Below are 13,091 nucleotides of genomic sequence, written 5' to 3' on the forward strand. Positions count from 1 at the left end.
GGATATCTGGTTGGCATGTACGAGTTGGGCCGAAGGGTCTGTTTTGTGCTGTACATCTCTATGACTCTAAATAAAAGATAATTGGCAAACACATTTTCATGAATTTGGTATGTCTTTAATTGCGGGTCAGAAAAACAGTATTTGAAAGAGAGAAGGCAAAATCAGATGTAATGGTGTTACAGTTAAATAAAGGTAATTATGAGGGCATGAGAGAGGAACTGACGAAAATAGACTGGAAGCAGAGCCTAGCAGGGAAGACAGTAGAGCAAAAATGGCAGGAGTTTGTGGGTAAAATTGAGGACACTGTACAGAGGTTCATCCCCAAGAAGAGAAAGATTATCCGGGGAGGGATTAGACAGCCATGGCTGACAAAGGAAGTCGGGAAATCTATCAAAGAAAAAGAGAGATCCTATAAAGTGGCCAAGAGCACTGGGAAATCAGAAGATTGGGAAGGCTACAAAAACAAACAGAGGATAACAAAGAGAGAAATAAGGAAGGAGAGGATCAAATATGAAGAAAGGCTAGCCAGTAATATTAGAAATGATAGTAAAAGTTTCTTTCAATACATAAGAAACAAACGACAGGCAAAAGTAGACATTGGGTCACTTCAAACTGATACTGGAAGCCTAATGATGGGAGATAAGGAAATAGCAGGAGAACTTAACAAGTACTTTGCGTCAGTCTTCACAGTGGAAGACATGAGTAATATCCCAACAATTAAAGGGAGTCGGGGGGCTGAGTTGAGTATGGTTGCCATTACAAAAGAGAAAGTGCTAGAAAAGCTAAAAAGTCTTAAAATTGATAAATCTCCTGGCCCCGATGGGCTACATCCTAGAGTTCTGAGGGAGGTGGCTGAGGAAATAGCGGAGGCGTTGGTTGAGATCTTTCAAAAGTCACTGGAGTCAGGGAAAGTCCTGGATGATTGGAAGATCGCTGTTGTAACCCCCTTGTTCAAGAAAGGATCAAGGCAAAAGATGGAAAATTATGGGCCAATGAGCCTAACCTCGGTTGTTGGTAAAATTCTAGAATCCATCATAAAGGATGAGGTTTCTAAATTCTTGGAAGAGTAGGGTCGGATTAAAACAAGTCAACATGGATTTAGTAAGGGGAGGTTGTGCCTGACAAACCTGTTGGAGTTCTTTGAAGAGGTGACAAGTAGGTTAGACCAGGGAAACCCAGTGGATGTTATCTACTTAGACTTCCAAAAGGCCTTTGATAAGGTGCCACATGGGAGGCTGCTGAGCAAGGTGAGAGCCCAAGGTGTTCAAGGTGAGCTACTGGTATGGATTGAGGATTGGCTGTCTGACAGAAGGCAGAGAGTTGGGATAAAAGGTTCTTTTTTGGAATGGCAGCCGGTGACAAGTGGTGTCCCGCATGGTTCAGTGTTGGGGCCGCAGCTGTTCACATTATATATTAATGATCTGGATGAAGGGACTGGGGGCATTCTAGCGAAGTTTGCCGATGATAAAAATTTAGGTGGACAGGCAGGTAGTACTGAGGAAGTGGGGAGGCTGCAGAAGGATCTAGACAGTTTGGAAGAGTGGTCCAACAAATGGCTAATGGAATTCAATGTGAGCAAATGCGAGGTCTTGCACTTTGGAAAAAAGAATACAAGCATGGACTACTTTCTAAATGGTGAGAAAATTCGTAAAGCCAAAGTACAGAGGGATCTGGGAGTGCTAGTGGAGGATTCTCTAAAGGTAAACATGCAGGTTGAGTCCGAGATTAAGAAAGCGAATGCAATGTTGTCAATTATCTCAAGAGGGTTGGAATATAAAAGCACTGTTATGCTACTGAGACTTTATAAAGCTCTGGTTAGGCCCCATTTGGAATACTGTGTCCAGTTTTGGTCCCCACACCTCAGGAAGGACATACTGGCGCTGGAGCGTGTCCAGCGGAGATTCACACGGATGATCCCTGGAATGGTAGGTCTAACATATGAGGAATGGCTGAGGATCCTGGGATTGTATTCATTGGAGTTTAGAAGATTAAGGGGAGATCTAATAGAAACTTACAAGATAATACATGGCTTGGAGAGGGTGGACGCTAGGAAATTGTTTCCGTTAGGCGAGGAGACTAGGACCCGTGGACACAGCCTTAGAATTAGAGGGGGTAAATTCAGAACAGAAATGCGGAGACATTTCTTCAGCCAGAGAGTGGTGGGCCTGTGGAATTCATTGCCACAGAGTGCAGTGGAAGCTGGGACGCTAAATGTCTTCAAGGCAGAAATTGATAAATTCTTGATGTCACAAGGAATTAAGGGCTACGGGGAGAATGCGGGTAAGTGGAGTTGAAATGCCCATCAGCCATGATTGAATGGCGGAGTGGACTCGATAGGCCGAATGGCCTTATTTCCACTCCTATGTCTTATGGTCTTATTCGCGAATTTTCTGATTCGGACATTGATTCTACAACAGTGTACCACATCCTTGCCTGTAACCCCAATAAGAGGGCATGTTTAGGTTTTAAACAGATTTTAGCAATGAATAAAGCGCTTTGTTTCAGAGCAATATGCTTCGGATTATTCAGACACAAAGCTCCTGTGGCTTTCCACCGTGTGCAATTGAATAAATGAACTTTCGCTCGTTATATCTGTCCAGGTCAAATTGTGTGGGGGCTGGAGATTATGGTATTAACGATTAATTTAAAATTTCCTCTCCTGAGCTAAGCACTCTACTTTCAAAGCCGGGAAGGAGGGCAGACAACACGATGGCTCTCAGGCTGAGATCCCATGACACTCTCAGCTGCTGCTGACACTGCAGCTGTTAGATCATATGTCAAAACCTGCAGCGCCTGACTTTTGTCTGTGTCACGACACAACCTCTTCACTGCCAATCGCTTCAGGCCTCCCGGGGCCAGGAGCTCACTGTACATAACTGGCACAAGAATGCAGCTCCCGGGAAAGGGAAGAGATGGAGAAGCAGAGAGGGGGAATCCGAGCTGTTGGCACAGAGGGAGCAGCACTCGATGTTCCATCTGACCTCGCTCTTCCACATTCAGTCTCCGCGAGGGAGCAGCTGGGACAGGGAAGAGCGACCGGCGCTGGGCTGAACAGGGAACTAATTGGGCGCCGCGCCGCGCCGCATCTCCCATTGACAATTGCTGAACAGGGGTAGAGCTGTATGTGACACCGAATCCTTTTCTCAATGTCTGTTTTGTTTTCTCTCTTTTCAAATTTAAGCTTTTTTTTAAAAAAAAGCGACGGTATTCCTACCAACATATCTATAGTTTCAAGTAAATTGTAAAGAACATGGAATATTCAAACCAATCAACTGGCCCTTTCATAATTGAATATATACAAAATCAAGCAACGCAGAAACAGTCCCTCGAAGCTGTTCCATTATTCAATGAGATCATCGTCGATTTGTGCCCGAACTTCATACCTGCCTTTGATCTCTATCCATTAATACCTCTACTTAACAAAACATATCTGTCTGAGATTTTAACTTAACAACTGATCTAGCATCAACTGCCATATGTGGAAGAGAGTTTCAAATATCTTATCATCCTTTGTGTGTAGACATATCTCTCCTGACCAGTCTGGGTCTGAGTCTAAATCTACACTGGATCAGTGGTGCTGGAAGAGCACAGCAATTCAGGCAGCATCCGAAGACAGGCAAAATCGACGTTTCGGGCAAAAGCCCTTCATCAGGATTCCTGATGAAGGGCTTTTGCCCGAAACGTCGATTTTGCCTGTCTTCGGATGCTGCCTGAATTGCTGTGCTCTTCCAGCACCACTGATCCAGAATCTGGTTTCCAGCATCTGCAGTCATTGTTTTTACCTCTAAATCTACACCCCTAGTTCTAGAATCCCCCAGGGAAATAGTTTATCTATCTTGTCTTTTCCTGTACTTAGGGATTAGCCCAGAGTAGCTGTGCCAAAAAAAACTTTCCTTGGTTTGTTAAGACTGTATCCTCTTTATTCTACTTTGTACCCTTACACATAGCAACTGATTGTGATTGTTCCCACTGTGGAAACCAAATATAGCATTCAGAATTAACTTCTTTCCACAGTCTCAGCTATCAATGTGAAATTCACAATCACAGGAAGTGACAGAGGTGGATGCTGTGGATAGCTTTGGAGAGAAGTGTATAGAGGGTTCAGCTAATGGAGTTCAATAACGATAGATTAAGTGAAGTATTACTGGACTGCTATGAGAAAAGATAGGCTGAACAGGCTGGGTCTGTTTCCCCCGGAGTGTTGGAGGCTGAGGGGTGACCTTCCAGAGGTTTATAAAGTCATGAGGGGCATGGATAGGGTAAATAGACAAGTTCTTTTCCTTGGGGTGGGGGAGTCAAGACTAGAGGGCATAAGTTTGGGTGAGAAAATTTTAAAAGGGACCTAAGGGGCAAATTTTTCGCACAGAGGCCGGTGCATGTATGGAATAAGCTGCCAGAAGAAGTGGTGGAGGTTGGTACTATATCAGCATTTAAAACACAGTTGGATGGGTATATGAATAGTAAGAGTTTAGAGGGATATGGGCTGGGTGCTGGTAAATGGAACTAGATTAGATCAGAATATGTGATCAGCATGGACAAGTTGGTCCAAAAGGCCTGTTTCCGTGCTGTAACATCTCTGTGATTGTACAACTCTATGACTGTGCCTGCATTCGATTTACTTTAGGTGATCTGATGGAAATGTATAGAATTCTAACAGAGTTGGACATACAGATGCAGAAACAATCTTTTCCCTGGTTGTAGAGTCTAGAGCCAGGGGACACAGTTTCAGGACACAGGCTTAGCCATTTAGGACTGAAATGAGGAAAAAAGTAGTGAACTTGTGGAATTTTCTATCACTGAAGGCTGTGAAGGCTAAGTCACTGAATATATTCAAGAAAGAGTGAGAGAATGTTTTAGATTTTAAAGGCAACAAGGGGTGGGGTAAAACAGATGGGAATATGTCATTGAGATGGATCATATTGAATGTAATAGTCATTAGAAAATTACAAAAACTAAAATGGAAATTTACAAAAATCAAATAAAGTGATTGAGCACATCAGTACCAGTCCCTCAAGTATTCTATCATGGCAATGGACACTATATACCCTTCTCAATGGACACTCTAGCGTGGATGTAACCACAGATGCAGGGGAGACAGTCGGTTACTATGGCCATCTTGGGTGTCATCTACACTTTGGAAATTTGCACCTTGGAGCTGAATTGATCAATGTGGATGCTGCTCATGCTATATTGCTTTGATGAGGATTAAGGTGACCAACAACTGCAGCAGCATCTGTAACAACAGCCTGCAGTTCAGAAAGCTGCACTTCCATAGGGAAAAGGGGTTCACAGAGAGGTGTAGCCTGCAGGGGGCGAAACTGGCACATATGGTCCACAGACAGATATCCAAGCATGTGTGTCTCAGAAGTCTCAGGATACTCCATCCAACCGGGTAGACATATGCAGCCTGCTGGAACAAGATTGACTCCAATCTAACCCTATGGAAGCACTTTCCCAGAGGCTGTGAATTTTGCCACAACTTCTTTGCCTTTGGATTCTTCATAGGCTCATCCAGAGGGCATTCACAGAATCTCAGAGTTGGAAACCCACAAATGCATAGCACAGCACAAAGGGTCATGACTTATTTTTAGGGCTGGCACTTGCGTTAACTTTGCCTGTGATGGCACTGATCAGAAATGAGGAGCACTCGGGTTCAGGCTCTGGATGGCTTCCCATCAGTGTAGGGCATCATAAATTGCACGTGTGAAAGAATGTGGTCACCTCCAGGTCACCCAGGATTGCTCATCAACCACAAGCACTTCCACTCCATCAACATGAAGCTGATTTGTGACTATGAAATGGTGTTTATATCAGTGTGTGCAAAATTCCTTGGAATGCTTTCATCCTGCAGCATTCACTTCGCAACCCAGAACAGAATTCCCAGCTAACTACTGGACTTGAGAGATGCCCACTTAAAATGTGATTGTCATCCATGCACCAAAGCAATGTAATGAAAACCATCTGAAAGATCAGATGTGTGGTTCGGCAAGCTATTGGATTTTAAGTGCTGGTCCTTGAGATCAAAACGTATAAAATAGGAGCAGAAGCCCTTCGTGCCTGCTTCACCATTCAATATGATTGTGGCTGATCATCTAATTAGGTACCCAGTTCCTAATTCTAAAGATTCTCAGTGTGCACCAGTCAGAGTTGCTAAAATGGTTGTGGAATGTTGTTCTCTGTGATTTGACTTGATTTTGAACTAGCATGAGGAACAAGGCACAGAACACAGAGCCACGTCAAACAGCTCCATAGAGGACTTGGTGGAATGTGAACTGAACAATTCATCAACAATGGCACACCAAAACCCTTCCCAGCATGGACTTAGTATTGTGAAATTAAATTAGGTTCGACCACTTTCTTATAAAAGCCACTTTGGTGTCCAGAAATCCAGGGATTTGGAGAGCAGGCAGGAAGTCAAATACCAGCATGATTGTATTGAATGGCAGAACAGGCACATTAGGCTGTATGGTTTACACTTATTCCAATTTAATGTTAGTTTTTCTCCTACCCCCCGACCAACGTCACATCTACCAATCATCCATGACACAAATGCACAGCAGTCCTTCAAACAACTAAATATCCCTTTTAAAACCCCAGTTGCTTCATGTCAATTGACGTCTAACCATTTATTGTAAGTGAAGCATCGCTTGCCAAGCAATAAACAAAAATGGGAAAGATGAGAAAAATGTAGAAATAATTAATATTTATGTGAGTCAAAACTAAACTAAAACTGTACCAAGTGGTCATTGTGTAACACACGCATGTCCACATATTGTGCAAATACAAATCTTGAGTCTTCCTCTTTCTAACACTCCTACATGGTGCAACCCCTGTGGCTTTAGTCAGCGTAGAAGCCAATTACTCAATCCCTGATTCTGATTGCTAAAATGCTCTTCGTAAATGTCCTCTGGACATTGGAGCCTGTGAGGATAGTGCCAACTCTGTTCCATCTGAATCTGTGCAGTGAGAGACTGGATAAATGCAAAAACTATCAATAGAGAAAAAATGCTTTGGAAACTAATGAAGTTAAAAACCATTAAGTCTCCTATACTTGTGGAATGCATCCTAGGATATTAAAAGAAGTAGCTACAGAGCTAGTAGATGCACTGGTACTAACCTTCCAAGAATCTTTAGATTTTGGAAAACTTTATTTAAAAAGGGTAGGAGACAAAAAAAAAGGTAAGAATGAGCCAATTACCTTAATATGTGTTACTGGGAAAATGTTAGTGTCTAATATCAAGAATGTAATAGCAGAGTATTTAGAAATACATGACATCATCAAGCAGAGTGACCAAAATGTCATGGAGGAGAATTCATCCTTGACAATTTTTTTTAGAATTCCTGGAGGAAGCAACAAGCAGGATTGATTCTTCCCATTGTTATCAGACTTCTGAAGGGACCTTTCATATATTAGAGTTGATCTTTCTCTGCACTTTCTCTGTAGCTGTAACACTATATTCTGTTCTATTACCCTGATGTACTTATGTAAGGTGGGATTTGTCTGGTTAACATGAAAAACAATACTATTCACAGTACCTTGGTACATGACAATTATAATAAATCAAATTTACAATAAAAAATGCAAGTGGCTGTCTGCTACATTTCTTTATAACCTGGTTACTTAGAGGCCCTCATCTCCTCATTGATGGTAATCAAAGTGGCTCAGACTGCATTGACATCCATCACTTACTTTTTTGTCAGTCTTATGATGGCTAGAGGGTCATCTTCTCTGCCTCTCACTCATGTTCTGTCTTTTTAACAAGAAGGAGAAGAGAGCACCTACTGGCGACCGTGATGCCCTTTATATTCATTCATGAGGAACATGAGGCTCTTGGGAAGGCAGTGGTAAGCTGGCTTCTTGAACTGCTGCAGGTAACATTCTGTAGGTTGACCCACAATGCTCTTAGGGAGGAAATTCCCAGATTTTGACCCAGCAACACTGAAGGAAAAGCGCTATATTTCTGAGTCAGGATGGTGAGTAGCTTGTCCTTCTAGATGGGAGTGGTTGGTTGTGGGTTTGGAATGTGCTGTCTAAAGACCTTTGGTGAACTCCTGCAGGGCAGCTTGTAGATAGTACACACTGCTGCTACTGAGTGTCAGTGGTGGAAAGAATGATTGTGGATGTTGTACCTATCAAGGGGCTGCTTTGTCCTGGATAGCGTCAAGGTTTATGAGTGTTGTTGGAGTTGCACCCATCCCAGCAAGTGGGAAGTGTACCATTATGGTCCTGACTAGTGCCGTGGAGATTGTGAACAGACTTTGGGGAGTCAGGAGGTGAGTTGTTTGCTGCAGTATTCCTAATCTTTCACCAGCTGTTATAGCCATTGTATTTATGTGTGAGTCTAGTTGACTTTCTGATTAATGATAAACTCTAGGATGTTGATAGTGTGGAATGGTAGCACCATTGAGTGTCAAGGGGCGGTAGTTAGATTGTCTTTTATTGAAGGTGGTCAATGCCTAGCATTTGTCTGCCACAATCATTACTTGCCACTTGTCAGCCAAGCCTTTTATTGTCCAGATCTTGGTGCATTTGGACATGGACTGCTTCAGTTTCTGAGGAGTTAAGAATTGTGCTGAACTTTGGGCAGTCATCAGCAAACATCCCCACATCTGACCTTTGAAGAAGGTAAGGTCAGAAGCTGCTGAAGATGCTTGAGCCTAGGACACTACCCTGAGGAACTCCTGCAGAAATATCCTGGAGCTGAGATGACTGACAACCACAACCATTTTCCTATGTGCCAGGTATGACTCCAACTAATGGAGAGTTTGTCCTCTGATACTTATTGATTCCAATTTAGCAAAGGCTCCTTGATGCCACACTCATTCGAATGTGGCCTTGATGTCAAGAGTAGTTGCTCTTACCTCATAGAATCATGGAATCCCTGCAGTATGGCCGATCGAGCTTGCACTGACCCTTTAAAGAGCATCCCACCCAGACCCAGCCCCCCACCCTAGATTTTAAATTGTTAATGTACATTTTTTCCTTGAATAAAGACAAAACAAATTTACTTTTGATGCATTTGATTGCAATATCCAAACAGTAACTTGGTTACTGTCCTTTCCACATTATTGGTTTGAATGTAAAATATTAATTTATTCTTTCATTGGATGTGACATGTCATTGGCAAATCCAGCATTTATTGTACATCCCTAATTGGTCTTGAGAAGGTGGTGGTGAGCCATGTTCTTGACCTGCTGCAGTTCATTTTGTATAGGTACACCCACAGTGTTGCTTGGAAGAGATTTCAGGATTTTGTCTCAACCAAAGTGAAGGAAAAGCAATGTAGTTTCCCATTGGAATGTGGTAAGTTTTGAACAGGAACTTGCAGGTGATGATGTTTCCATGCATTCTGCTGCCTTTGTCCAAGTTGCTAAGGCTGTGGGGTTTGGAAGCTGCGATCGCAGGAGGCCTAGTGAGTTGCTGCTGTGCACCTTGAATGTGGTAAACACTGCTGGCACTGTATCAGTGGAGGGCTTGAATCATTGTAGCGAATGGAGTGCTAATCAAGTGTGCTGTTTTGTCAATGATGTCAATCATCTTCAATACTGTTACAGCTGCACTCATCCAGCCAAGTGGAAAATATTCCATTGTACTCCTGACTCATGCCTTGAGATTGGTGGACATGCTTTGAAGAGTTGAGTGTTGAGTGACTTTGTTTTTAATTCACTTGTAGGACATGGACATCACTAGCTGGCCAGTGTTTTTATTACCTATCCCTTGTTGCCCTTGAAAGATGATGCTGAAAATGTGTTGCTGGAAAAGCGCAGCAGGTCAGGCAGCATCCAAGGAACAGGAGAATCGACATTTTGGGCATAAGCCCTTCTTCAGGAGGGCTTATGCCCGAAACGTCGATTCTCCTGTTCCTTGGATGCTGCCTGACCTGCTGCGCTTTTCCAGCAACACATTTTCAGCTCTGATCTCCAGCATCTGCAGCCCTCACTTTCTCCTTGAAAGATGATGGTAATGTTGTACATCCCTAATTGTTCTTGAGAAGGTGGTGGTTTGCCTTCTTGAACAGCCTGCAGTCCACCTGCTATAGCTTGACACACAATGACCTTTGGAAGGGAATTCCATTATTTTTACCCAGAAACAATGAAGGAACAGAATATATTTCCAAGTCAGGATGGTGAGTGCCTTTGAGGGGAATGTTCAGTGTTGGTGATGGTGTTCCCATGTATCTGCTGCCTTTGTCCTTCTAGTCAGAAGTAATCATGGCTTTAGAAAGTGCTGTCTGAGGATCTTTGGTAAATTTCTGCAGGTACACACTGCTGCTATTGAGTGTCGGAGTTGGAGAGCACAGATGTTTGGGGATGTGTTGCCACTCGAATGGGCTCCTATCAAAGCTCCAAAAACACTCAAGCTTCTTGATTGTCTTTGGAGCTGCACCCATCCAGTCACCTGGGGACTATTGCATCACACTCCTGACTTATATCTTGTACAGATTTGGGGGAGTCAGGAAGTGAGTTAAACACCACAGTATTCCTAGTCTTTGACTTGATCTTATAGCCACTGTGCTTTTGTGATGAGTCCAATTGAATTTCTGGTCAAAGGTAATCCCAAGGATGTTGATAATGGAGGGATTCAGTGATGATATACATTGAATATCAAGAGGCATTGATTAGATCTGTCCCTTATTGGTGATGGTCATTGTGCAGCACTTGCATGGCACAAATGTTACTTGCCACTTTTCAGTCAAAACTGGATATTATCCAGATCTTGGATGTGGACTGTTTCAGTATCTGAGGAGATGGAAATGGCGCTGAACATGGCACAGTCATCAGCGAACATCCCACTTCTGACCTTATGATGGAAGAAAGGCCATTAATGAAGCAACTGAAGACAATTGGGCTAGGACACTACCTTGAGGAACTCCTGCAGAGATATCCTGGAGGTGGGATGATTGACCTCTGACAACCACAACCATCTACCTCTGTGTCAGGTGCGACTCTGATCAGCAGAAAATTTGCCCCGATATCCATTGATTCCAGTTTTGTTAGGGCTCCTTGATGCCACACTTGGTTGGGTTCTTCCATCATTGAGGATGGGGATATTTTTGTGCCTCCTACATAATTGGACGTGGCACAACAGCAGTTTAGATCTAATCCTATGGCTGTTGAATCACTTAGCCCTGCCTAATACTTGGTGCTTTTGCTGTTTGTAATGCAAATACTCCTGTTTGGTAGCTTCACCAGGTTGACAACTCATTTTCAGCTATGCCTGGTGTTGCTCCTGGCATGCCCTCCTGCACTTTCCATTGAACTAGGGTTGATCCCCTGGCTTGATGATAAAGGTTAAGTAGGGGGTATACCAGGACATGAGTTTGCAGATTGTGCTGGAGTACAATTCAGCTACTAACATGAACCATAGCACCTAATGAATGTCGAGTCTTGAGTTGCTAAGTCTGTTTGAAGTCTGCCCATTTAGCATGGTACAGTGCCACACAATATGATCAAAAGTATTCTCAATATAAAGGCAGGACTTGGTCTCTATGAGGTCTATGCAGTGGTCACGTTTACTGATACTATCATGAACAGATGCATCTGCAGTTTTCGGACTTATTTATTCCACACTGTCAAATAGCATTTTGATGTCAGGGTCAGTCACTTGCACCTCACCGTTAAAGTTTAGCTCTTTTGCCCATGTTTGATCCAAAGCTGTAATGAGCTCTGCAGCCATTGATGAGCAGGTTATTGCTGCGTAACAGTCACTTGCTAGCACTGCCAACAACACCTTCCATCATTTTGTTGATGACCAAGAGTAAACTAGCATGATAATCGATAATTGGATTGCCCTGCTTTTTGTAGATGTGATAAACATGGGCAATTTTCCACATTCAGATGAATGACAGTGTTATAGTTATATTGAAACATCTTAGCACGGGGTTCAGTGTTTTGGAATGCAAGTCCTCAGTACTATTGCTGAAATGTTGCAAGACCTCATTGCCGTGGTAGCCAGTGTTTTCACACTTTTCTTCACGTCACATAGAATAATTCAAATTGGCTAAATTCTGGCATCTGTGATGCTGGATATCTTGGGAGGAGGCTGAGAGGGATCATCTGGCTGAGAATGTTTGCAAATGCCTTTTGTTTTGTGCTGATGTGCTGGATTTTCCAGATGGGGATATTTGAGGAGATTAGTCTTTTGATTATTTTATTGTCCACAACAAATTATGTTTGGATAGGGAGGGTTGCAGAGCTTAGATCTGATCTATTGGTGTGGGAACATGACTTTGTCGATCAAGTTCTGTCTGTGCTATTTAACATGCAACTTCGCCAGATTGATGCCTTATTTTTTGCTATGTTGGCATTAAATTAATTGCATTCAGGTGACAGGCTACTTCTGATATTCCCTAAAATTATTCAAAGGGCAGTATGATGACAGAGGTAGCCATTGCCAAATATAGAATCCTACAGACTTGTAGAAAAAACTATTTGGTCTGTCACACAGGTATTGGTGTTAGCTGTTCAAATAACAGTCAAAATGTTGTACATTCCAAATTATAAAGCAGGGAATCAACACTAAAACCCATGTCAGCACTTCACAATTAGAATAAGGAATTTCCAATGAATTTGCAAGTTTAGGTAAACCAGGCATTGAGTTAAAGAACAGGCGTGCAAGACAGCAGTGAGAAATTGAAAAGCCTGGGATCAATCTGTGAGAATGGACCAACTGCATTCTTAAGAATCTTCCTGAGATAGAGTCATAGGGTCATAGGATCATAGAGATATACAGCACGGAAACAGACTCTTCGGTCCAATCGTCCATGCTGACCAGATACCCTAACCTAATCTAGTCCCATTTGCCAGCTCTTGGCCCATATACATTAAAAACCCTTCCTATTCATATATCCATCCAGATGCCTTTTAAATGTTGTCATTGTACCAGCCTCCACTACTTCCTCTGGCAGCTCATTTCATACATGCACCACCCTCTGTGTGAAACAGTCATCCCTTAGGCCCCTTTTAAATTTTTCCTCTCTCATCCTAAACCTATGCCCTCTAGTTCTGGACTTCCACTCCCAGGGAAAATACCTTGTCTATTTACCCTATCCATGCCCCTCATGATTTTATAAACCTCTATAAGGTCACTC

The sequence above is a fragment of the Chiloscyllium plagiosum genome, unplaced genomic scaffold (assembly GCF_037043375.1).
Source record: "Chiloscyllium plagiosum isolate Xiang-an unplaced genomic scaffold, Cpla_swu_hap1 HiC_scaffold_3, whole genome shotgun sequence".
In the NCBI taxonomy this organism is placed as follows: domain Eukaryota; kingdom Metazoa; phylum Chordata; class Chondrichthyes; order Orectolobiformes; family Hemiscylliidae; genus Chiloscyllium; species Chiloscyllium plagiosum.